At 50.1% G+C, this 26,448-nt stretch overlaps 1 long non-coding RNA gene across 1 annotated transcript in view; it reads right to left on the reverse strand.

Annotated features, from left to right (window-relative positions):
- The window catches only part of LOC148152297 (uncharacterized), a 57,618-nt gene that overhangs the window by 4,441 nt on the left and 26,729 nt on the right, over window positions 1-26,448 (reverse strand). Inside the window, exon 2 of the long non-coding RNA XR_015760544.1 lies at window positions 3,523-3,689. This is a non-coding gene — a long non-coding RNA (uncharacterized LOC148152297). The remainder of the gene's footprint in view (window positions 1-3,522; window positions 3,690-26,448) is intronic.

Raw genomic sequence — 26,448 nt, forward strand, 5'->3', positions numbered from 1 at the left:
ATAGTGGGTTAGTGTAGTTTAGGTGGGCTTGGATCGGCGCAACATCGAGGGCCCAAGGGCCTGTACTGCGCTGTATTCTTCTATGTTCTATGTTCTATGTAAAATGGCCACCCAAGTGGACAGGGTTGTTAAGAAAGCATATGGTGTTTTGGCTTTCATTAACAGGGGGATTGAGTTTAAGAGTCGTGAGATCTTGTTGCAGCTCTATAAAACTTTGGTTAGACCGCACTTGGAATACTGCGCCCAGTTCTGGTCACCCTATTATAGAAAGATGTGGATGCTTTGGAGAGGGTTCAGAGGAGGCTTACCAGGATGCTGCCTGGACTGGAGGGCTTATCTTATGAAGAGAGGTTGACTGAGCTCGGACTTTTTTCATTGGAGAAAAGGAGGCGGAGATGGGACCTAATTGAGGTATACAAGATAATGAGAGGCATAGAGACAGTCGATAGCCAAAGACTTTTTCCCAGGGCAGAAATTATTAACACAAGGGGTCATAGTTTTAAGCTGTTTGGCGGAGAGTATAGAGGGGATGTCAGAGGCGGGTTCTTTACACAGAGAGTTGTGAGAGCATGGAATGCATTGCCAGCGGCAATTGTGGAAGCAAGGTCATTGGGGATATTTAAGAGACTGTTGGACATGCATATGGTCACAGAAATTTGAGGGTTCATACATTAGGTTTACCTCACATGAGGATCAATGGTCGGCACAACATCGAGGGCTGAAGGGCCTGTTCTGTGCTGTACTGTTCTATGTTCTATGTTCTATCACCTCACCACTCTTAAACTCAATCCTTCTGCTAATGAAAGCTCACACACCGTACGCCTTCAATACAACCCTGAGGAGAAAGTGAGGACTGCAGGTGCCAGAGATTGGAGTCGGGAGTGTGGTGCTGGAAAAGCACAGCAGGTCAGGCAGCATCCGAGGAGCAGGAGAATCGACGTTCCTGATGAAGGGCTTATGCCCGAAATATCGATTCTCCTGCTCCTCAGATGCTGCCTGACCTGCTGTGCTTTTCTCGCACTCCACTCAACTTCATAATAACCCTATCAACTTGTGGCAACTCTGAGGAGTCGATGGGACATGGACCCCAAGATCCCTCTGTTCCTCCACACTGCCAAGAATCCTGCCTTTAATCCAGTAATCTGCATTTAAATTCAAACTTCCAAAATGAATCACTTTGCACTTTTCCAGGTTGAGCACCATCTGCCACTTCTCAGCCTAGCTCTGCATCCTGTCAATGTCCCATTGTAACATACAACATCCCTCCACACTATCCACCACTCCATCAACATTGGTGTCATCAGCAAACTTACTAACCCACCCTTCCATTTGCTCATCCAAATCATCTATAAAAATTACAAAGAGTGGAGGTCCCAGAACAGATCCCCGTGGAACATACTAGTCACAAAGCTCCAGGCTGAATACTTTCCATCTACCATTACCCTCTGTTTCCTATGGGCCAGCCAGTTCTGTTTCCAGACAGCCAAATGTCCCATGCCTCCTTACTTTCTGAATGAGCCTACCATGAGGAACGTTATCAAATGCCTGACTGACATCCAAATACACCACATCCACTGCTCAAACCTCATCAGTGTATTTTGTAACATCCTCAAAGAATTCAGCAAGGCTTGTGAGGTATGACCTACCACTCACAAAGGCATGCTGACTATCTCTAAACAAGCTATCATTTTCCAAGCAATCATAAATTCTGTTTCTTAGAATCCTCTCCAACAATTTGCCCACCACCAGTGTAAGATTAACTGGTCTATAATTCCCAGGATTATTCCTATTCCCTTTCTGAACAAGGGAACAACATTTGCTACCCTCCAATCATCTGGCATTACTCCAGTGAACAGTGAGGATGCAATGTCTTCTTCCCTCACTTCCTTCAGTAACCTTGGGTATATCCTGTCTAGCTTAGGAGACTTATCTATTCTTATGTCCTACAAAATTTTCAGCCCCTCCTCTTTCCTCACCTGTTCGAGCACATCAACATGTTTCCCGCCATCCTCAGAAATGTGCAGGTCCCTCTCATGAGTGAATACTGAAGCAAAGTATTCATTAAGGCCCTCCCCTACCTCCTCTGACTCCAGGTGCATGTTTATATTTGGGGAACTGAAGTCCCCTATTATAACTGCTCTGCAATGTTGGTCTTTCTCGAATCTCCTTGCAGATTTGTACCTCTCCATCTTTTCTACTCGTTGGAGACTACACTGAGCAATGTAATTGTACCCTTTTTATTCTTTAGCTCCGGCCAAATCGACTCTTTCTATAAACATTGAGACATTATGCTTTACCAACACTGCTCCCCTCTTCTTCTTTCCTTCCTTTTCTATCTTTCCTGAGCAACTTTCCCAAGGAACATTTCACACCTACTCACAGCCTTCCTTGAGCGAGGTCTCCAGCATTGCTGCAACATTGTAATTTGCACATTGCAGTCTGTGCCTGGGGCTCCCGAACTGAATTTACTGTACTCATATATTTCCATACATATAAGCCAGCTCTGTTTTGGATCTCCTTTCTTTCTCACTTATTAACTTAGTATTTTCTCTGCAATCTGAAAGATTTTGTAAACTCTGCTGTTCTCCTCTTCTATTCTCACTCCCTTGCCAAGTTCACTTAAACCCCCTCAGTCACAGCTCCGTTCAGGGAAAAACCTGTCAGCCTCTCCAGGTGCCATCTTCCCCAGAACCAATGCCAGGGTCTGAGAGAATCAAACATCCTCCATCCTGTACCACCTTTCGAACCACACAGACATTCGGCCTTGGGCAGATCCTGTAATTCCGCTGTCAAACCAGAACTCCATCCATCTCTCTGCCCCTGACTCCATCACTTTTGCGAGAGTTCCAAACACACAATCTGCTGAGAGAAAAGTATTCCCCTCAGCTCTGACCTAACAGCGCGAGCCCTCACTTTAAAATAGGATCTCCCAATTCTGGACTGACCCACAAGAGGAAATATCTTTTCCACATTTACTTCGCCAAGATCTTACAAACTTCAATCAAGTCTCACCACTCAGTCTGCTAACCTCCTGATTAACAAGCTCAGCCTGTCCAATCTTTCCTCAAAACACAATTCACTTGTTCCAGGTATCAATCAAATAACCCCCCGTATGAAATGCCTTCAGTATATTTCCATCACTCATTGAATGAGCTAACGAAAACAGCACACAGGATGAGAGATATGTGCTCCCTATTGTCTTGTATCACTGAATTATAACATCCTTTACTTTTACATTCACTTCCTCCCATTCGAAAGGATAGCAATCCCTGTTAGCCTTTTTAATCATGTGATGCACCGACATGCTAAATTGTGAAATAAAACATGACAACTCGTAACTCCCTCTGCCCTTCAGGATCCAGCAAGTGCTGATTGTGTCTGTGTTTGAGACTGGGCACTCAGCCTTTAAACGGAGATATTTAAACCACAGGGAACATGCAGCCTGATTCCACATTCACCTTTCTGCATCAGTTGCTACAATTGGGTTTGTTTTCTTTGCAGAAAACTTCAGAATTCACTCACATAAGGAGTTGGGCATTGTCATTGGGAGTTCTACGGCTCAACCGATTCAACCTCCAGGTCAGAAATCGAGTCAGGGTGGCTGAAGCATCCGTGCTGACAACAAATGGGTCTACTTCAAACACATGAACTCCCATTGGACAAACACGAACGTTCAACGGTCGGAAGTACTGAAGAGAGAAGAACAGTTAGGAAATTAGGTGATATAAGTAATTGAAAAAAGAATGACAGAAAACAAAGTTAATGAAACCAGCTTTACAGTAAATGGCACTGAAAGCAAAATATCTGCAGGGCACATGCATGGCACAATGAAATTTACAATCTCGTGACAACTATAGCTGAAAGCAACTTTAAAGGGAGATGGACAGAGCAAAGTGAGATGGAGAGCAAAGAGGGACAGAGCACAGCAGGATACAGAGGGATAGAGCACAGAGAGGAAAAGAGCACATTGGGATAAAGAGGGACAGAGCACAGTGGGATAGAGAGGGATAGAGAGGGATAGAGTACAGTGGGGGAGAATGGGATAGAGTACAGTGGGATAGAGAGGGACAGAGTACAGTGGGATAGAGAGGGATAGAGCACAGCGGGATAGAGAGGGATAGAGCACATTGGGATAGAGGGGGATAGAGCACAGTGGGATAGAGAGGGATAGAGCACAGTGGGATAGAGAGAGAAAGAGCACAGTGGGACAGAGAGGGATAGAGCACAGTGTGATAGAGAGGGATAGAGCACAGTGGGATAGAGAGGGATAGAGTGGGATAGAGCACAGAGGGATACAGGGATAGAGCACAGTGGGATAGAGAGGGATAGAGCACTGTGGGATAGAGAGGGATATAGCACAGCGGGATAGAGAGGGATAGATCACAGTGGGATAGAGAGGGACAGAGTACAGTGGGGGAGAATGGGATAGAGCACAGTGGGATACAGGGATAGAGCACCGTGGGATAGAGAGGGATAGAGCAAAGGGGGGGAGAATGGGATAGAGCACAGTGGGATAGAGAGGGATAGAGTACAGTGGGAGAGAGAGGGATAGAGTACAGTGGGGGAGAATGGGATAGAGCACAGTGGGATAGAGTGGGATAGAGCACAGTGGGATGGAGAGGGATAGAGCACGGGTGGGGCGAGAATGGGATACAGCACAGTGGGATAGAGAGGGATAGAGTACAGTGGGATAGAGAGGGATAGATTACAGTGGGATAGAGAGGGATAGAGCACAGTGGGATAGAGAGGGACAGAGTACAGTGGGGGAGAATGGGACAGAGCACAGTGGGAGAGAGAGTGATTTAGCACAGTGGGGGAGAATGGGATAGAGCACAGTGGGATAGAGAGGGATAGAGTACAGTGGGATAGAGAGGGATAGATTACAGTGGGATAGAGAGGGATAGAGCACAGTGGGATAGAGAGGGACAGAGTACAGTGGGGGAGAATGGGACAGAGCACAGTGGGATACAGGGATAGAGCACAGTGGGATAGAGAGGGATAGAGCACAGTGGGGGAGAATGGGATAGAGCACAGTGGGATAGAGAGGGATAGAGCACAGGGGGGGAGAATGGGATAGAGCACAGTGGGATAGAGAGGGATAGATGACAGTGGGAGAGAGAGGGATAGAGTACAGTGGGGGAGAATGGGATAGAGCACAGTGGGATAGAGTGGGATAGAGCACAGTGGGATGGAGAGGGATAGAGCACGGGTGGGGTGAGAATGGGATAGAGCACAGTGGGGGAGAATGGGATAGAGCACAGTGGGAGAGAGAGTGATTTAGCACAGTGGGGGAGAATGGGATAGAGCACAGTGGGATAGAGAGGGATAGAGTACAGTGGGATAGAGAGGGATAGATTACAGTGGGATAGAGAGGGATAGAGCACAGTGGGATAGAGAGGGACAGAGTACAGTGGGGGGGAATGGGATAGAGCACAGTGGTATAGAGAGGGTTAGAGCACAGTGGGATAGAGAGGGATAGAGCACAGTGGGACAGCGAGGGATAGAGTAGAGTGGGGGGGAATGGGATAGAGCACAGTGGTATAGAGAGGGTTAGAGCACAGTGGGATAGAGAGGGATAGAGCACAGTGGGATAGAGAGGGATAGAGTACAGTTGGAGACAGAGGATATAGCACAGTGGGATAGAGAGGGATAGAGTACAGTGGTATAGAGAGGGAGAGAGCACAGTGGGACAGCGAGGGATAGAGTAGAGTGGGGGGAAATGGGATAGAGCACAGTGGTATAGAGAGGGTTAGAGCACAGTGGGATAGAGAGGGATAGAGCACAGTGGGATAGAGAGGGATAGAGTACAGTTGGAGACAGAGGGATATAGCACAGTGGGATAGAGAGGGATAGAGTACAGTGGGATAGAGAGGGATAGAGCACAGTGGGATAGAGAGGGATAGAGCACAGTGGGATAGAGAGGGATAGAGTACAGTGGGATAGAGAGGGATAGAGCACAGTGGGATGCAGAGGGATAGAGCATAGTGGGATAGAGAGCGATAGAGCACAGTGGGAGAGAGAGGGATAGAGCACAGCGGGATAGAGAGGGATAGAGCACAGCGGGATAGAGAGGGATAGAGCACAGTGGGATAGAGAGGGATAGAGCACAGTGGGATAGAGAGGGATAGAGTATAGTTGGAGACACAGGGATAGAGCACAGTGGGATAGAGAGGGATAGAGTACAGTTGGAGACAGAGGGATAGAGCACAGTGGGATAGAGAGGGCTAGAGCACAGCGGGATAGAGAGGGATAGAGTACAGCGGGAAACAGAGGGATAGAGCACAGTGGGATAGAGAGGGAGAGATTACAGTGGGATAGAGAGGGATAGAGCACAGTGGGATACAGAGGGATAGAGCACAGTGGGAAAGAGAGGGATAGAGCACAGTGGGATAGAGAGGGATAGAGTACAGTGGGATAGAGAGGGATAGAGCACAGTGGGATAGAAGGGATATTGTACAGTGGGAGAGAGAGGAATAGAGTACAGTGGGAGACAGAGGGATAGAGTGCAGTGGGATAGAGAGGGATAGAGCACAGTGGGATACAGAGGGATAGAGCACAGTGGGATACAGAGGGATAGAGCACAGTGGGATAGAGAGGGATAGAGCACAGTGGGATAGAGAGGGATAGACCACAGTGGGATAGAGAGGGATAGAGCACAGCGGGGTAGAGAGGGATAGAGCACAGTGGGATAGAGAGGGATAGAGTACAGTGGGGGAGAATGGGACAGAGCACAGTGGGATAGAGAGGGATTGAGCACAGTGGGACAGAGAGGGATAGAGTACAGTGGGATAGAGAGGGATAGAGTACAGTGGGGGAGAATGGGATAGAGCACAATGGAGTAGAGAGGGATAGAGAACAGCGAGATAGAGAGGGATAGAGCACAGTGGGATAGAGAGGGATAGAGCACATTGGGGGAGAATGGGATAGAGCACAGTGGGATAGAAATGGATAGAGCACAGTGGGGGAGAATGGGATAGAGCACAATCGGGTAGAGAGGGAGAGAGTACAGCGAGATAAAGAGGGATAGAGTACAGTGGGATAGAGAGGGAGAGAACACAGTGGGGGAGAATGGGATAGAGCACAGTGGGATAGAGAGGGATAGAGTACAGTGGGATAGAGAGGGATAGAGCATAGTGGGATTGAGAGGGATAGAGCACAGTGGGATAGAGAGGGATAGAGTACAGTGGGATAGAGAGGAATAGAGAACAGTGGGATAAAGAGGGATACAGCACACTGGTGCAGAATGGGATAGAGCACAGTGGGATAGAGAGGGATAGAGCACAGTGGGATAGAGAGGGATAGAGCACAGTGGGATAGAGAGGGATAGAGTTCAGTGGGCTAGAGAGGGATAGAGCACAGTGGGATAGAGAGGGATAGAGTACAGTTGGGGAGAATGGGATAGAGCACAGTTGGATAGAGAGGGATAGAGCACAGTGGGATAGAGAGGGATAGAGCACAGTGGGATAGAGAGGGATAGAGTTCAGTGGGCTAGAGAGGGATAGAGCACAGTGGGATAGAGAGGGATAGAGTACAGTGGGATAGAGAGGGATAGATCACAGTGGGATACAGGGATAGAGCACAGTGGGATAGAGAGGGATAGAGCACAGCGGGATAGAGAGGGATAGATCACAGTGGGATACAGGGATAGAGCACAGCAGGATAGAGAGAGATAGAGCATAGTGGGACAGAGATGGATAGAGCACAGTGGGATACAGGGAGGTTCACAGCGGGATAGAGAGGGATAGAGCACAGTGGGATAGCGAGGGATAGAGCACAGTGGGATAGAGAGGGATAGAGCACAGTGGGGGTGAATGGGATAGACCAAAGTGGGATAGAGAGGGATAGAGCACAGTGGGAAAGAGTGGGATAGAGGACAGTGGGGGAGAATGGGATAGAGCACAGTGGGGGAGAATGGGATCGAGCACAGTGGGATAGAGAGGGATAGAGCACAGTGGGATAGAGAGGGATAGAGTACAGTGGGATAGAGAGGAATAGAGAACAGTGGGATAAAGAGGGATACAGCACACTGGTGCAGAATGGGATAGAGCACAGTGGGATAGAGAGGGATAGAGCACAGTGGGATAGAGAGGGATAGAGCACAGTGGGATAGAGAGGGATAGAGTTCAGTGGGCTAGAGAGGGATAGAGCACAGTGGGATAGAGAGGGATAGAGTACAGTGGGATAGAGAGGGATAGAGCATAGTGGGATTGAGAGGGATAGAGCACAGTGGGATAGAGAGGGATAGAGTACAGTGGGATAGAGAGGAATAGAGAACAGTGGGATAAAGAGGGATACAGCACACTGGTGCAGAATGGGATAGAGCACAGTGGGATAGAGAGGGATAGAGCACAGTGGGATAGAGAGGGATAGAGCACAGTGGGATAGAGAGGGATAGAGTTCAGTGGGCTAGAGAGGGATAGAGCACAGTGGGATAGAGAGGGATAGAGTACAGTTGGGGAGAATGGGATAGAGCACAGTTGGATAGAGAGGGATATAGCACAGTGGGATAGAGAGGGATAGAGCACAGTGGGATAGAGAGGGATAGAGTTCAGTGGGCTAGAGAGGGATAGAGCACAGTGGGATAGAGAGGGATAGAGTACAGTGGGATAGAGAGGGATAGATCACAGTGGGATACAGGGATAGAGCACAGTGGGATAGAGAGGGATAGAGCACAGCGGGATAGAGAGGGATAGATCACAGTGGGATACAGGGATAGAGCACAGCAGGATAGAGAGAGATAGAGCATAGTGGGACAGAGATGGATAGAGCACAGTGGGATACAGGGAGGTTCACAGCGGGATAGAGAGGGATAGAGCACAGTGGGATAGCGAGGGATAGAGCACAGTGGGATAGAGAGGGATAGAGCACAGTGGGGGTGAATGGGATAGACCAAAGTGGGATAGAGAGGGATAGAGCACAATGGGAAAGAGTGGGATAGAGGACAGTGGGGGAGAATGGGATAGAGCACAGTGGGGGAGAATGGGATTGAGCACAGTGGGATAGAGAGGGATAGAGCACAGTGGGATAGAGAGGGATAGAGTACAGTGGGATAGAGAGGAATAGAGAACAGTGGGATAAAGAGGGATACAGCACACTGGTGCAGAATGTGATAGAGCACAGTGGGATAGAGAGGGATAGAGCACAGTGGGATAGAGAGGGATAGAGCACAGTGGGATAGAGAGGGATAGAGTTCAGTGGGCTAGAGAGGGATAGAGCACAGTGGGATAGAGAGGGATAGAGTACAGTTGGGGAGAATGGGATAGAGCACAGTTGGATAGAGAGGGATAGAGCACAGTGGGATAGAGAGGGATAGAGTTCAGTGGGCTAGAGAGGGATAGAGCACAGTGGGATAGAGAGGGATAGAGTACAGTGGGGAGAATGGGATAGAGCACAGTTGGATAGAGAGGGATAGAGCACAGTGGGATAGAGAGGGATAGAGCACAGTGGGATAGAGAGGGATAGAGTTCAGTGGGCTAGAGAGGGATAGAGCACAGTGGGATAGAGAGGGATAGAGTACAGTGGGATAGAGAGGGATAGATCACAGTGGGATACAGGGATAGAGCACAGTGGGATAGAGAGGGATAGAGCACAGCGGGATAGAGAGGGATAGATCACAGTGGGATACAGGGATAGAGCACAGCAGGATAGAGAGAGATAGAGCATAGTGGGACAGAGATGGATAGAGCACAGTGGGATACAGGGAGGTTCACAGCGGGATAGAGAGGGATAGAGCACAGTGGGATAGCGAGGGATAGAGCACAGTGGGATAGAGAGGGATAGAGCACAGTGGGGGTGAATGGGATAGACCAAAGTGGGATAGAGAGGGATAGAGCACAGTGGGAAAGAGTGGGATAGAGGACAGTGGGGGAGAATGGGATAGAGCACAGTGGGGGAGAATGGGATCGAGCACAGTGGGATAGAGAGGGATAGAGCACAGTGGGATAGAGAGGGATAGAGTACAGTGGGATAGAGAGGAATAGAGAACAGTGGGATAAAGAGGGATACAGCACACTGGTGCAGAATGGGATAGAGCACAGTGGGATAGAGAGGGATAGAGCACAGTGGGATAGAGAGGGATAGAGCACAGTGGGATAGAGAGGGATAGAGTTCAGTGGGCTAGAGAGGGATAGAGCACAGTGGGATAGAGAGGGATAGAGTACAGTGGGATAGAGAGGGATAGAGCATAGTGGGATTGAGAGGGATAGAGCACAGTGGGATAGAGAGGGATAGAGTACAGTGGGATAGAGAGGAATAGAGAACAGTGGGATAAAGAGGGATACAGCACACTGGTGCAGAATGGGATAGAGCACAGTGGGATAGAGAGGGATAGAGCACAGTGGGATAGAGAGGGATAGAGCACAGTGGGATAGAGAGGGATAGAGTTCAGTGGGCTAGAGAGGGATAGAGCACAGTGGGATAGAGAGGGATAGAGTACAGTTGGGGAGAATGGGATAGAGCACAGTTGGATAGAGAGGGATATAGCACAGTGGGATAGAGAGGGATAGAGCACAGTGGGATAGAGAGGGATAGAGTTCAGTGGGCTAGAGAGGGATAGAGCACAGTGGGATAGAGAGGGATAGAGTACAGTGGGATAGAGAGGGATAGATCACAGTGGGATACAGGGATAGAGCACAGTGGGATAGAGAGGGATAGAGCACAGCGGGATAGAGAGGGATAGATCACAGTGGGATACAGGGATAGAGCACAGCAGGATAGAGAGAGATAGAGCATAGTGGGACAGAGATGGATAGAGCACAGTGGGATACAGGGAGGTTCACAGCGGGATAGAGAGGGATAGAGCACAGTGGGATAGCGAGGGATAGAGCACAGTGGGATAGAGAGGGATAGAGCACAGTGGGGGTGAATGGGATAGACCAAAGTGGGATAGAGAGGGATAGAGCACAGTGGGAAAGAGTGGGATAGAGGACAGTGGGGGAGAATGGGATAGAGCACAGTGGGGGAGAATGGGATTGAGCACAGTGGGATAGAGAGGGATAGAGCACAGTGGGATAGAGAGGGATAGAGTACAGTGGGATAGAGAGGAATAGAGAACAGTGGGATAAAGAGGGATACAGCACACTGGTGCAGAATGTGATAGAGCACAGTGGGATAGAGAGGGATAGAGCACAGTGGGATAGAGAGGGATAGAGCACAGTGGGATAGAGAGGGATAGAGTTCAGTGGGCTAGAGAGGGATAGAGCACAGTGGGATAGAGAGGGATAGAGTACAGTTGGGGAGAATGGGATAGAGCACAGTTGGATAGAGAGGGATAGAGCACAGTGGGATAGAGAGGGATAGAGCACAGTGGGATAGAGAGGGATAGAGTTCAGTGGGCTAGAGAGGGATAGAGCACAGTGGGATAGAGAGAGATAGAGTACAGTGGGATAGAGAGGGATAGATCACAGTGGGATACAGGGATAGAGCACAGTGGGATAGAGAGGGATAGAGCACAGCGGGATAGAGAGGGATAGATCACAGTGGGATACAGGGATAGAGCACAGCAGGATAGAGAGAGATAGAGCATCGTGGGACAGAGATGGATAGAGCACAGCGGGATACAGGGAGGTTCACAGTGGGATAGAGAGGGATAGAGCACAGTGGGATAGCGAGGGATAGAGCACAGTGGGATAGAGAGGGATAGAGCACAGTGGGGGTGAATGGGATAGACCAAAGTGGGATAGAGAGGGTTAGAGCACAGTGGGAAAGAGTGGGATAGAGGACAGTGGGGGAGAATGGGATAGAGCACAGTGGGGGAGAATGGGATAGAGCACAGTGGGATAGAGAGGGATAGAGCACAGTGGGATAGAGAGGAATAGAGTACAGTGGGATAGAGAGGGATAGAGCACAGTGGGATAGAGAGGGATAGAGCACAGTGGGATAGAGAGGGATACAGCACTGTGGGATAAAGAGGGATAGAGCACAGTGGGATAGAGAGGGATAGAGCACAGTGGGGGAGAATGGGATAGAGCACAGTGAGATAGAGAGGGATAGAGCACAGTGGGATAGAGAGGGATAGAGTACAGTGGGCTACAGAGGGATAGAGCACAGTGGGATAGAGAGGGATAGAGCACCGTGGGATAGAGAGGGATACAGCACTGAAGAATTCCTGAAGAAGGGCCTGTGCCCGAAACGTCGAATCTCCTGTTCCCTGGATGCTGCCTGACCTGCTGTGCTGTTCCAGCAATAAAGTTTCAACTAGAGAGGGATACAGCACTGTGGGATAAAGAGGGATAGAGTACAGTGGGATAGAGAGGAATAGAGAGCAGTGGGATAAAGAGGGATACAGCACACTGGTGCAGAATGGGATAGAGCACAGTGGGATAGAGAGGGATAGAGCACAGTGGCATAGAGAGGGATAGAGCACAGTGGGATAGGGAGGGATATAGGACAGTGGGATAAGGAGGGATAGAGCACAGTGGGATAGAGAGGGATAGAGCACAGTGGGATAGAGTGGGATAGAGGACAGTGGGGGAGAATGGGATAGAGCACAGTGGGGGAGAATGGGATAGAGCACAGTGGTATAGAGAGGGATAGAGCACAGTGGTATAGAGAGGGATAGAGTACAGTGGGATAGAGAGGGATAGATCACAGTGGGATACAGGGATAGAGCACAGCAGGATAGAGAGAGATAGAGCATAGTGGGACAGAGAGGGATAGAGCACAGTGGGATAGAGAGGGATAGAGCACAGTGGGATACAGGGAGGAGCACAGCGGGATAGAGAGGAATAGAGCACAGTGGGATAGCGAGGGGTAGAGCACAGTGGGATAGACAGGGATAGAGCACAGTGGGATAGAGAGGGATACAGCAAACTGGGATACAGGGGTAGAGCACAGTGGGATAGAGAGGGATAGATCACAGTGGGATACAGGGATAGAGCACAGTGGGATAGAGAGTGATAGAGCACAGTGGGATATAGAGGGATAGATCACAGTGGGATACAGGGATAGAGCACAGTGGGATAGAGAGAGATAGAGCATAGTGGGATAGAGAGGGAAAGAGCACAGTGGGATAGAGAGGGATAGAGTATAGAGGGGGAGAATGGGATAGAACACAGTTGGATAGAGAGGGATAGAGCAGAGTGGGGAAGAATGGGATAGAGCACAGTGGGATAGAGAGGGATAGAGCAGAGTGGGGAAGAATGGGATAGAGCACAGTGGGATAGAGAGGGATAGAGCACAGTGGGGGATAATGGGATAGAGTACAGTGGGATAGAGAGGGATAGAGCACAGTGGGAGAGAATGGGATCGAGCACACGGGGAGATAGGGATAGAGTACAGTGGGGTAGAATGGGATAGAGCACAGTGCGATGGAGAGTGATAGAGCACAGTGGGATAGTTAGGGATAGAGTACAGTGGGACAGAGAGGGAGAGAGCACAGTGGGGGAGAATGGGATAGGGCACAGTGGGATCGAGAGGGATAGAGTACAGTGGGATAGAGAGGGATAGAGCCCAGTGGGAGAGAGAGGGATAGAGTACAGTGGGATAGAGAGGGATAGAGCACAGTGGGGGAGAATGGGACACAGTGGGATAGAGATGGAGAGAGTACAGTGGGATAGAGAGGGATAGACCACTATGGGATAGAGAGGGATAGAGCACAGTGGGATACAGTGGGATAGAGCACAGTGGGATACAGAGGGATAGAGCACAGTGGGGGAGAATGGGATAGAGCACAGTGGAATAGAGAGGAATAGAGTACAGTGGGATAGAGAGGGATAGAGCACAGTGGGATAGTGAGGGATAGAGCACAGTGGAATAGAGAGGGATAGATTACAGTGGGATAGAGATGGATAGAACACAGTGGGCTACAGGGATAGAGCAGAGTGGGATAGAGAGGGATAGAGCAGAGTGGGGGAGAATGGGAGAGAGCACAGTTGGATAGAGAGGAATAGAGTACAGTGGGGGAGAATGGGATAGAGTATATTGGGATAGAGAAGGATAGACCACAGTGGGACAGAGAGGGAAAGACCACAGTGGGATAGAGAGGGAAACAGCACAGTGGGGGAGAATGGTTCATAGCACAGTGGGATAGAGAGGGAAAGAGTACAGTGTGGGAGAATGGGATAGAGTACAGTGGGATAGAGAGGGATAGAGCACAGTGGGATAGAGAGGGAGAGAGTACAGTGGGATAGAGAGGGATATAGCACAGTGGGATAGAGAGGCATAGAGTACCGTGGGATAGAGAGGGATAGAGGTCAGTGGGATAGAGAGGGATAGAGCACAGCAGGATAGAGAGAGATAGAGCATAGTGGGACAGAGATGGATAGAGCACAGTGGGATACAGGGAGGTTCACAGCGGGATAGAGAGGGATGGAGCACAGTGGGATAGCGAGGGATAGAGCACAGTGGGATAGAGAGGGATAGAGCACAGTGGGGGTGAATGGGATAGACCAAAGTGGGATAGAGAGGGATAGAGCACAGTGGGAAAGAGTGGGATAGAGGACAGTGGGGGAGAATGGGATAGAGCACAGTGGGGGAGAATGGGATAGAGCACAGTGGGATAGAGAGGGATAGAGCACAGTGGGATAGAGAGGGATAGAGTACAGTGGGATAGAGAGGAATAGAGAACAGTGGGATAAAGAGGGATACAGCACACTGGTGCAGAATGGGATAGAGCACAGTGGGATAGAGAGGGATAGAGCACAGTGGGATAGAGAGGGATAGAGCACAGTGGGATAGAGAGGGATAGAGTTCAGTGGGCTAGAGAGGGATAGAGCACAGTGGGATAGAGAGGGATAGAGTACAGTTGGGGAGAATGGGATAGAGCACAGTTGGATAGAGAAGGATAGAGCACAGTGGGATAGAGAGGGATAGAGCACAGTGGGATAGAGAGGGATAGAGTTCAGTGGGCTAGAGAGGGATAGAGCACAGTGGGATAGAGAGGGATAGAGTACAGTGGGATAGAGAGGGATAGATCACAGTGGGATACAGGGATAGAGCACAGTGGGATAGAGAGGGATAGAGCACAGCGGGATAGAGAGGGATAGATCACAGTGGGATACAGGGATAGAGCACAGCAGGATAGAGAGAGATAGAGCATAGTGGGACAGAGATGGATAGAGCACAGTGGGATACAGGGAGGTTCACAGTGGGATAGAGAGGGATAGAGCACAGTGGGATAGCGAGGGATAGAGCACAGTGGGATAGAGAGGGATAGAGCACAGTGGGGGTGAATGGGATAGACCAAAGTGGGATAGAGAGGGATAGAGCACAGTGGGAAAGAGTGGGATAGAGGACAGTGGGGGAGAATGGGATAGAGCACAGTGGGAGAGAATGGGATAGAGCACAGTGGGATAGAGAGGGATAGAGCACAGTGGGATAGAGAGGAATAGAGAACAGTGGGATAGAGAGGGATAGAGCACAGTGGGATAGAGAGGGATACAGCACTGTGGGATAAAGAGGGATAGAGCACAGTGGGATAGAGAGGGATAGAGCACAGTGGGGGAGAATGGGATAGAGCACAGTGGGATAGAGAGGGATAGAGCACAGTGGGATAGAGAGGGATAGAGTACAGTGGGCTACAGAGGGATAGTGCACAGTGGGATAGAGAGGGATAGAGCACCGTGGGATAGAGAGGGATACAGCACTGAAGAATTCCTGAAGAAGGGCCTGTGCCCGAAACGTCGAATCTCCTGTTCCCTGGATGCTGCCTGACCTGCTGTGCTGTTCCAGCAATAAAGTTTCAACTAGAGAGGGATAGAGCACTGTGGGATAAAGAGGGATAGAGTACAGTGGGATAGAGAGGAATAGAGAGCAGTGGGATAAAGAGGGATACAGCACACTGGTGCAGAATGGGATAGAGCACAGTGGGATAGAGAGGGATAGAGCACAGTGGCATAGAGAGGGATAGAGCACAGTGGGATAGGGAGGGATATAGGACAGTGGGATAAGGAGGGATAGAGCACAGTGGGATAGAGAGGGATAGAGCACAGTGGGATAGAGTGGGATAGAGGACAGTGGGGGAGAATGGGATAGAGCACAGTGGGGGAGAATGGGATAGAGCACAGTGGGATCGAGAGGGATAGAGCACAGTGGTATAGAGAGGGATAGAGTACAGTGGGATAGAGAGGGATAGATCACAGTGGGATACAGGGATAGAGCACAGCAGGATAGAGAGAGATAGAGCATAGTGGGATAGAGAGGGATAGAGCACAGTGGGATACAGGGAGGAGCACAGCGGGATAGAGAGGGATAGAGCACAGTGGGATAGCGAGGGGTAGAGCACAGTGGGATAGACAGGGATAGAGCACAGTGGGATAGAGAGGGATACAGCAAACTGGGATACAGGGGTAGAGCACAGTGGGATAGAGAGGGATAGATCACAGTGGGATACAGGGATAGAGCACAATGGGATAGAGAGTGATAGAGCACAGTGGGATATAGAGGGATAGATCACAGTGGGATACAGGGATAGAGCACAGTGGGATAGAGAGAGATAGAGCATAGTGGGATAGAGAGGGAAAGAGCACAGTGGGTTAGAGAGGGATAGAGTATAGAGGGGGAGAATGGGATAGAGCACAGTGGGATAGAGAGGGATAGAGCACAGTGTGGGAGAATGGGATAGAGCACAGTGGGATAGAGAGGGATAGAGCAGAGTGGGGAAGAATGGGATAGAGCACAGTGGGATAGAGAGGGATAGAGCACAGTGGGGGATAATGGGATAGAGTACAGTGGGATAGAGAGGGATAGAGCACAGTGGGAGAGAATGGGATCGAGCACACGGGGAGATAGGGATAGAGTACAGTGGGGTAGAATGGGATAGAGCACAGTGCGATGGAGAGTGATAGAGCACAGTGGGATAGTTAGGGATAGAGTACAGTGGGACAGAGAGGGAGAGAGCACAGTGGGGGAGAATGGGATAGGGCACAGTGGGATCGAGAGGGATAGAGTACAGTGGGATAGAGAGGGATAGAGCCCAGTGGGAGAGAGAGGGATAGAGTACAGTGGGATAGAGAGGGATAGAGCACAGTGGGGGAGAATGGGACACAGTGGGATAGAGATGGAGAGAGTACAGTCGGATAGAGAGGGATAGACCACTATGGGATAGAGAGGGATAGAGCACAGTGGGATACAGTGGGATAGAGCACAGTGGGATACAGAGGGATAGAGCACAGTGGGATAGAGAGGAATAGAGTACAGTGGGGGAGAATGGGATAAAGTATATTGGGATAGAGAGGGATAGAGCACAGTGGGATAGAGGGGGATAGAGGACAGTGGGATAGAGATGGATAGAGCAAGGTTGGATAGAGAGGGATAGAGTACAGTGGGACAGAGAGGGATAGAGCACAGTGGGATAGAGAGGGATAGAGTACAGTGGGATAGAGAGGGATAGACCACAGTGGGCTAGAGAGGGATAGAGCACAGTGGCATAGAGAGGGATAGAGGACAGTGGGATAGAGAGGGATACAGCACAGTTGGATAGAGAGGGATAGAGTACAGTGGGACAGAGAGGGATAGAGCACAGTGGGATAGAGAGGGATAGAGTACAGTGGGATAGAGAGGGATAGACCACAGTGGGATAGAGAGGGATAGAGCACAGTGGCATAGAGAGGGATAGAGCACAGTGGGATAGGGAGGGATAGAGTACAGTGGGGGAGAATGGGATAGGGCACAGTGGGATCGAGAGGGATGGAGTACAGTGGGATAGAGAGGGATAGAGCCCAGTGGGATAGAGATGGAGAGAGTACAGTGGGATAGAGAGGGATAGACCACTATGGGATAGAGAGGGATAGAGCACAGTGGGATACAGTGGGATAGAGCACAGTGGGATACAGAGGGATAGAGCACAGTGGGGGAGAATGGGATAGAGCACAGTGGGATAGAGAGGAATAGAGTACAGTGGGGGAGAATGGGATAAAGTATATTGGGATAGAGAGGGATAGAGCACAGTGGGATAGAGGGGGATAGAGGACAGTGGGATAGAGATGGATAGAGCACAGTTGGATAGAGAGGGATAGAGTACAGTGGGACAGAGAGGGATAGAGCACAGTGGGATAGAGAGGGATAGAGTACAGTGGGATAGAGAGGGATAGACCACAGTGGGCTAGAGAGGGATAGAGCACAGTGGCATAGAGAGGGATAGAGGACAGTGGGATAGAGAGGGATACAGCACAGTTGGATAGAGAGGGATAGAGTACAGTGGGACAGAGAGGGATAGAGCACAGTGGGATAGAGAGGGATAGAGTACAGTGGGATAGAGAGGGATAGACCACAGTGGGATAGAGAGGGATAGAGCACAGTGGCATAGAGAGGGATAGAGCACAGTGGGATAGGGAGTGATATAGCACAGTGGGATAAGGAGGGATAGAGTACAGTGGGATAAGAGGGATAGAGCACAGTGGGATAGAGAGGGATAGATTACAGTGGGATAGAGAGGGATAGAACACAATGGGATACAGGGATAGAGCACGCCGGGATAGAGAGGGATAGAGCAGAGTGGGATAGAGAGGGATAGAGCAGAGTGGCGGAGAATGGGAGAGAGCACAGTTGGATAGAGAGGAATAGAGTACAGTAGGGGAGAATGGGATAGAGCATATTGGGATAGAGACGGATAGAGGACATTGGGACAGAGAGGGATAGAGTACAGTGGGATAGAGAGGGAAACAGCACAGTGGGGGAGAATGGTTTATAGCACAGTGGGATAGAGAGGGAAAGAGTACAGTGTGGGAGAATGGGATAGAGTACAGTGGGATAGAGAGGGATAGAGCACAGTGGGATAGAGAGGGATAGAGCACAGTGGGATAGAGAGGGATAGAGTACAGTGGGATAGAGAGGGATATAGCACAGTGGGATAGAGAGGCATAGAGTACCGTGGGATAGAGAGGGATAGAGGACAGCGGGATAGAGAGGGATAGAGCACAGTTGGGGAGAATGGGATATAGCACAGTGGGATAGAGAGGGATAGTGCACAGTGGGATAGAGAGGGATAGAGCACAGTGGGGGAGAATGGGATAGAGAACAGTGGTTCAGAGACTGATAGAGTACAGTGGGACAGAGAGGGATAGAGTGCAGTGGGATAGAGAGGGATAGAGCACAGTTGGTTAGAGAGGGGTAGAGCACAGTGGGATAGAGAGGGATAGAGTACAGTGGGATAGAGAGGGATAGACCACAGTGGGATAGAGACGCTGGAGCACAGTGGGATAGAGAGGCATAGAGTACCGTGTGATAGAGAGGGATAGAGGACATCGGGATAGAGAGGGATAGAGCACAGTTGGGGAGAATGGGATAGAGCACAGTGGGATAGAGAAGGATAGAGCACAGTGGGTGAGAATGGGATAGAGCACAGTAGTATAGAGACTGATAGAGTAAAGTGGGATAGAGAGGGAGAGAGTGCAGTGGGATAGAGAGGGATAGAGCACAGTTGGTAAGAGAGGGATAGGGCATAGTGGGATAGAGAGGGATAGAGCACAGTTGGATAGAGAGGGATAGAGTACAGTGGGATAGAGAGGGATAGAGCACAGTGGGATAGGGAGGGATAGAGCACAGTGGGATAGAGAGGGATAGAGTACAGTGGGGGAGAATGGGATAGATTACAGTGCGATAGAGAGGGAAAAAAACACAGTGGGATACATGGATAGAGCACGCCGGGATAGAGAGGAATAGAGCACAGTGGGGGAGAATGGGATAGAGCACAGTGGGAGAGAGAGGCATAGAGTACCGTGGGATAGAGAGGGATAGAGGACAGCGGGATAGAGAGGGATAGAGCACAGTTGGGGAGAATGGGATAGAGCACAGTGGGATAGAGAGGGATAGAGCACAGTGGGATAGAGAGGGATAGAGCACAGTGGGGGAGAATGGGATAGAGCACAGTAGTATAGAGACTGATAGAGTACAGTGGGATAGAGAGGGATAGAGTGCAGTGGGATAGAGAGGGATAGAGCACAGTTGGTTAGAGAGGGATAGATCACAGTGGGACAGGGAGGGATATAGCACAGTGGGATAGAGAGGGATAGAGCACAGTTGGATAGAGAGGGATAGAGTTCAGTGGGATAGAGAGGGATAGAGCACAGAGGGATAGAGAAGGGATAGAGCACAGTGGGATAGAGAGGGATAGAGCACAGTGGGGGAGAATGGGATAGAGCACAGTGGTATAGAGACTGATAGAGTACAGTGGGATAGAGAGGGATAGAGCACAGTGGGTTTGAGAGGGTTAGAGGACAGTGGGATAGAGAGGGATAGAGTACAGTGGCATCGAGAGGGATATAGCACAGTGGGATAGAGAGGCAATAGAGTACCGTGGGATAGAGAGGGATAGAGGACAGCGGGATAGAGAGGGATAGAGCACAGTTGGGGAGAATGGGATAGAGTACAGTTGGATAGAGAGGGATAGAGCACAGTGGGATCGAGAGGGATAGAGCACAGTGGGTTAGTGAGGGATAGAGTACAGTGTGATAGAGAGGGATAGAGGACATCGGGATAGAGAGGGATAGAGCACAGTTGGGGAGAATGGGATAGAGCACAGTGGGATAGAGAAGGATAGAGCACAGTGGGTGAGAATGGGATAGAGCACAGTAGTATAGAGACTGATAGAGTAAAGTGGGATAGAGAGGGAGAGAGTGCAGTGGGATAGAGATGGATAGTGCACAGTTGGTAAGAGAGGGATAGGGCATAGTGGGATAGAGAGGGATAGAGCACAGTGGGTTAGAGAGGGATAGAGTACAGTGGGATAGAGAGGGATAGAGTACAGTGGCATCGAGAGGGATATAGCACAGTGGGATAGAGAGGCATAGAGTACCGTGGGATAGAGAGGGATAGAGGACAGCGGGATAGAGAGGGATAGAGCACAGTTGGGGAGAATGGGATAGAGTACAGTTGGATAGAGAGGGATAGAGCACAGTGGGATAGAGAGGGATAGAGCACAGTGGGTTAGAGAGGGATAGAGTACAGTGGGATAGAGAGGGATAGAGTACAGTGGCATCGAGAGGGATATAGCACAGTGGGATAGAGAGGCATAGAGTACCGTGGGATAGAGAGGGATAGAGGACAGCGGGATAGAGAGGGATAGAGTACAGTTGGGGAGAATGGGATAGAGTACAGTTGGATAGAGAGGGATAGAGCACAGTGGGATAGAGAGGGATAGAGTACAGTGGGGGAGAATGGGATAGAGCACAGTGGTATAGAGACTGATAGAGTACAGTGGGATAGAGAGGGATAGAGCACAGTGGGTTTGAGAGGGTTAGAGGACAGTGGGATAGAGAGGGATCGAGCACAGTGGGATAGTTAGGGATAGAGTACAGTGGGACAGAGAGGGAGAGAGCACAGTGGGGGAGAATGGGATAGGGCACAGTGGGATCGAGAGGGATAGAGTACAGTGGGAGAGAGAGGGATAGAGCCCAGTGGGAGAGAGAGGGATAGCGTACAGTGGGGGAGAATGGGATCGAGCACAGTGCGATGGAGAGGGATAGAGCACAGTGGGATAGAGAGGGATAGAGCACAGTGGGGCAGAATGGGACACAGTGGGATAGAGATGGATAGAGTACAGTGGGATAGAGAGGGATAGACCACTATGGGATGGAGAGGGATAGAGCAGAGTGGGATAGAGAGGGATAGAGCACAGTGGGATACAGTGGGATAGAGCACAGTGGGATACAGAGGGATAGAGCACAGTGGGGGAGAATGGGATAGAGCACAGTGGGATAGAGAGGAATAGAGTACAGTGGGATAGAGAGGGATAGAGCACAGAGGGATAGTGAGGGATAGAGCACAGTGGAATAGAGAGGGATAGATTACAGTGGGATAGAGATGGATAGAACACAGTGGGCTACAGGGATAGAGCAGAGTGGGATAGAGAGGGATAGAGCAGAGTGGGGGAGAATGGGAGAGAGCACAGTTGGATAGAGAGGAATAGAGTACAGTGGGGGAGAATGGGATAGAGTATATTGGGATAGAGAGGGATAGACCACAGTGGGATAGAGAGGGAAACAGCACAGTGGGGGAGAATGGTTTATAGCACAGTGGGATAGAGAGGGAAAGAGTACAGTGTGGGAGAATGGGATAGAGTACAGTGGGATAGAGAGGGATAGAGCACAGTGGGATAGAGAGGGAGAGAGTACAGTGGGATAGATAGGGATAGACCACAGTGGGATAGAGAGGCATAGAGTACCGTGGGATAGAGAGGGATAGAGGTCAGTGGGATAGAGAGGGATAGAGCACAGTTGGGGAGAATGGGATAGAGCACAGTGGGATAGAGAGGGATAGAGCACAGTTGGTTAGAGAGGGGTAGAGCACAGTGGGATAGAGAGGGATATAGCACAGTGGGATAGAGAGGGATAGAGCACAGTGGGATAGAGAGGGATAGAGTACAGTGGGATAGATAGGGATAGACCACAGTGGGATAGAGACGCTGGAGCACAGTGGGATAGAGAGGCATAGAGTACCGTGGGATAGAGAGGGTTGGAGGACATCGGGATAGAGAGGGATAGAGCACAGTTGGGGAGAATGGGATAGAGCACAGTGGGATAGAGAAGGATAGAGCACAGTGGGGGAGAATGGGATAGAGCACAGTAGTATAGAGACTGATAGAGTAAAGTGGGATAGAGAGGGATAGATTGCAGTGGGATAGAGAGGGATAGAGCACAGTTGGTAAGAGAGGGATAGAGCACAGTGAGATAGAGAGGGATAGAGCACAGTTGGATAGAGAGGGATAGAGTACAGTGGGATGGAGAGGGATAGAGCACAGTGGGAGAGAGAGGGATAGAGCAGAGTGGGGGAGAATGGGAGAGAGCACAGTTGGATAGAGACAAATAGAGTACAGTGGGGGAGAATGGGATAGAGTATATTGGGATAGAGAGGGATAGAGCACATTGGGACAGAGAGGGATAGAGTACAGTGGGATAGAGAGGGAAACAGCACAGTGGGGGAGAATGGGATAGAGTACAGTGGGATAGAGAGGGATAGAGCACTGTGGGATAGAGAGGGATAGAGCACAGTGGGATAGAGAGGGATAGAGGACAGCGGGATAGAGAGGGATAGAGCACAGTTGGGGAGAATGGGACAGAGCACAGTGGGATAGAGAGGGATAGAGCACAGTAGGATAGAGAGGGATAGAGCACAGTGGGGGAGAATGGGATAGAGCACAGTGGGATAGAGAGGGATAGAGGACAGTGGGATAGAGAGTGATAGAGTGCAGTGGGATAGAGAGGGATAGAGCACAGTGGGATAGAGAGGGATATAGCACAGTGGGATAGAGGTCAGCGGGATAGAGAGGGATAGAGCACAGTTGGGGAGAATGGGATAGAGCACAGTGGGATAGAGAGGGATAGAGCACAGTGGAATAGAGAGGGATAGAGCACAGTGGGAGAGAATGGGATAGAGAACAGTGGTTCAGAGACTGATAGAGTGCAGTGGGATAGAGAGGGATTAGATTAGATTACATTAGATTAGATTAGATTAGATTACATTACAGTGTGGAAACAGGCCCTTCGGCCCAACAAGTCCACACCGACCCGCCGAAGCGAAACCCACCCATACCACTACATTTACCCCTTACCTAACACTACGGGCAATTTAGCATGGCCAATTCACCTGACCTGCACATCTTTTGGACTGTGGGAGGAAACCGGAGCACCCGGAGGAAACCCACGCAGACACGGGGAGAACGTGCAAACTCCACACAGTCAGTCGCCTGAGGCGGGAATTGAACCCGGGTCTCAAGCGCTGTGAGGCAGCAGTGCTAACCACTGTGCCACCGTGCCGCCCACTTGTTGGTTAGAGAGGGGTAGAGCACAGTGGGATAGAGAGGGATATAGCACAGTGGGATAGAGAGGGATAGAGCACAGTGGGATAGAGAGGGATAGAGTACAGTGGGATAGATAGGGATAGACCACAGTGGGATAGAGACGCTGGAGCACAGTGGGATAGAGACGCATAGAGTACCGTGGGATAGAGAGGGATAGAGGACATCGGGATAGAGAGGGATAGAGCACAGTGGGATAGAGAAGGATAGAGCACAGTGGGGGAGAATGGGATAGAGCACAGTAGTATAGAGACTGATAGAGTAAAGTGGGATAGAGAGGGATAGGTTGCAGTGGGATAGAGAGGGATAGAGCACAGTTGGTAAGAGAGGGATAGAGCACAGTTGGATAGAGAGGGATAGAGTACAGTGGGATAGAGAGGGATAGAGCACAGTGGGATAGAGAGGGATAGAGTACCGTGGGATAGAGAGGGATAGAGGACAGCGGGATAGAGAGGGATAGAGCACAGTTGGGGAGAATGGGACAGAGCACAGTGGGATAGAGAGGGATAGAGCACAGTAGGATAGAGAGGGATAGAGTACAGTGGGATAGAGAGGGATAGAGCACAGTGGGATAGAGAGGGATAGAGTACCGTGGGATAGAGAGGGATAGAGGACAGCGGGATAGAGAGGGATAGAGCACAGTTGGGGAGAATGGGACAGAGCACAGTGGGATAGAGAGGGATAGAGCACAGTAGGATAGAGAGGGATAGAGCACAGTGGGGGAGAATGGGATAGAGCACAGTGGGATAGAGAGGGATAGAGCACAGTGGGATAGAGAGGGATAGAGTACAGTGGGATAGAAAGGGATAGAGGACAATGGGAAAGAGAGGGATTGAGCACAGTGGGATAGAGAGGGATAGATTACAGTGGGATAGAGAGGGAAAAAAACACAGTGGGATACAGGGATAGAGCACGCCGGGATAGAGAGGGATAGAGCACAGTGGGGGAGAATGGGATAGAGTATATTGGAATAGAGAGTGATAGAGCACATTGGGATAGAGAGGGATAGAGCACAGTGGGATAGAGAGGGATAGAGTACAGTGGGAAAGAGAGGGATAGAGCACAGAGGGATAGAGAGGGATAGAGCACAGTGGGATAGAGAGGGATAGAGTACCGTGGGATAGAGAGGGATAGAGGACAGCGGGATAGAGAGGGATAGAGCACAGTTGGGGAGAATTGGATAGAGCACAGTGGGATAGAGAGGGATAGAGCACAGTGGGATAGAGAGAGATAGAGCACAGTGGGGGAGAATGGGATAGAGCACAGTGGGATAGAGAGGGATAGAGCACAGTTGGATAGAGAGGGATCGAGTACAGTGTGATAGAGAGGGATAGAGCACAGTGGGATAGAGAGGGATAGAGCACAGTTGGATAGAGAGGGATAGAGTACAGTGGGATAGAGAGGGATAGAGCACAGTGGGAGAGAGAGGGATAGAGCAGAGTGGGGGAGAATGGGAGAGAGCACAGTTGGATAGAGACAAATAGAGTACAGTGGGGGAGAATGGGATAGAGTATATTGGGATAGAGAGGGATAGACCACAGTGGGATAGAGAGGGAAACAGCACAGTGGGGGAGAATGGTTTATAGCACAGTGGGATAGAGAGGGAAAGAGTACAGTGTGGGAGAATGGGATAGAGTACAGTGGGATAGAGAGGGATAGAGCACAGTGGGATAGAGAGGGAGAGAGTACAGTGGGATAGATAGGGATAGACCACAGTGGGATAGAGAGGCATAGAGTACCGTGGGATAGAGAGGGATAGAGGTCAGTGGGATAGAGAGGGATAGAGCACAGTTGGGGAGAATGGGATAGAGCACAGTGGGATAGAGAGGGATAGAGCACAGTTGGTTAGAGAGGGGTAGAGCACAGTGGGATAGAGAGGGATATAGCACAGTGGGATAGAGAGGGATAGAGCACAGTGGGATAGAGAGGGATAGAGTACAGTGGGATAGATAGGGATAGACCACAGTGGGATAGAGACGCTGGAGCACAGTGGGATAGAGAGGCATAGAGTACCGTGGGATAGAGAGGGTTGGAGGACATCGGGATAGAGAGGGATAGAGCACAGTTGGGGAGAATGGGATAGAGCACAGTGGGATAGAGAAGGATAGAGCACAGTGGGGGAGAATGGGATAGAGCACAGTAGTATAGAGACTGATAGAGTAAAGTGGGATAGAGAGGGATAGATTGCAGTGGGATAGAGAGGGATAGAGCACAGTTGGTAAGAGAGGGATAGAGCACAGTGAGATAGAGAGGGATAGAGCACAGTTGGATAGAGAGGGATAGAGTACAGTGGGATGGAGAGGGATAGAGCACAGTGGGAGAGAGAGGGATAGAGCAGAGTGGGGGAGAATGGGAGAGAGCACAGTTGGATAGAGACAAATAGAGTACAGTGGGGGAGAATGGGATAGAGTATATTGGGATAGAGAGGGATAGAGCACATTGGGACAGAGAGGGATAGAGTACAGTGGGATAGAGAGGGAAACAGCACAGTGGGGGAGAATGGGATAGAGTACAGTGGGATAGAGAGGGATAGAGCACTGTGGGATAGAGAGGGATAGAGCACAGTGGGATAGAGAGGGATAGAGGACAGCGGGATAGAGAGGGATAGAGCACAGTTGGGGAGAATGGGACAGAGCACAGTGGGATAGAGAGGGATAGAGCACAGTAGGATAGAGAGGGATAGAGCACAGTGGGGGAGAATGGGATAGAGCACAGTG

Source organism: Chiloscyllium plagiosum, unplaced genomic scaffold, assembly GCF_037043375.1.
Source record: "Chiloscyllium plagiosum isolate Xiang-an unplaced genomic scaffold, Cpla_swu_hap1 HiC_scaffold_1, whole genome shotgun sequence".
Lineage (NCBI taxonomy): Eukaryota > Metazoa > Chordata > Chondrichthyes > Orectolobiformes > Hemiscylliidae > Chiloscyllium > Chiloscyllium plagiosum.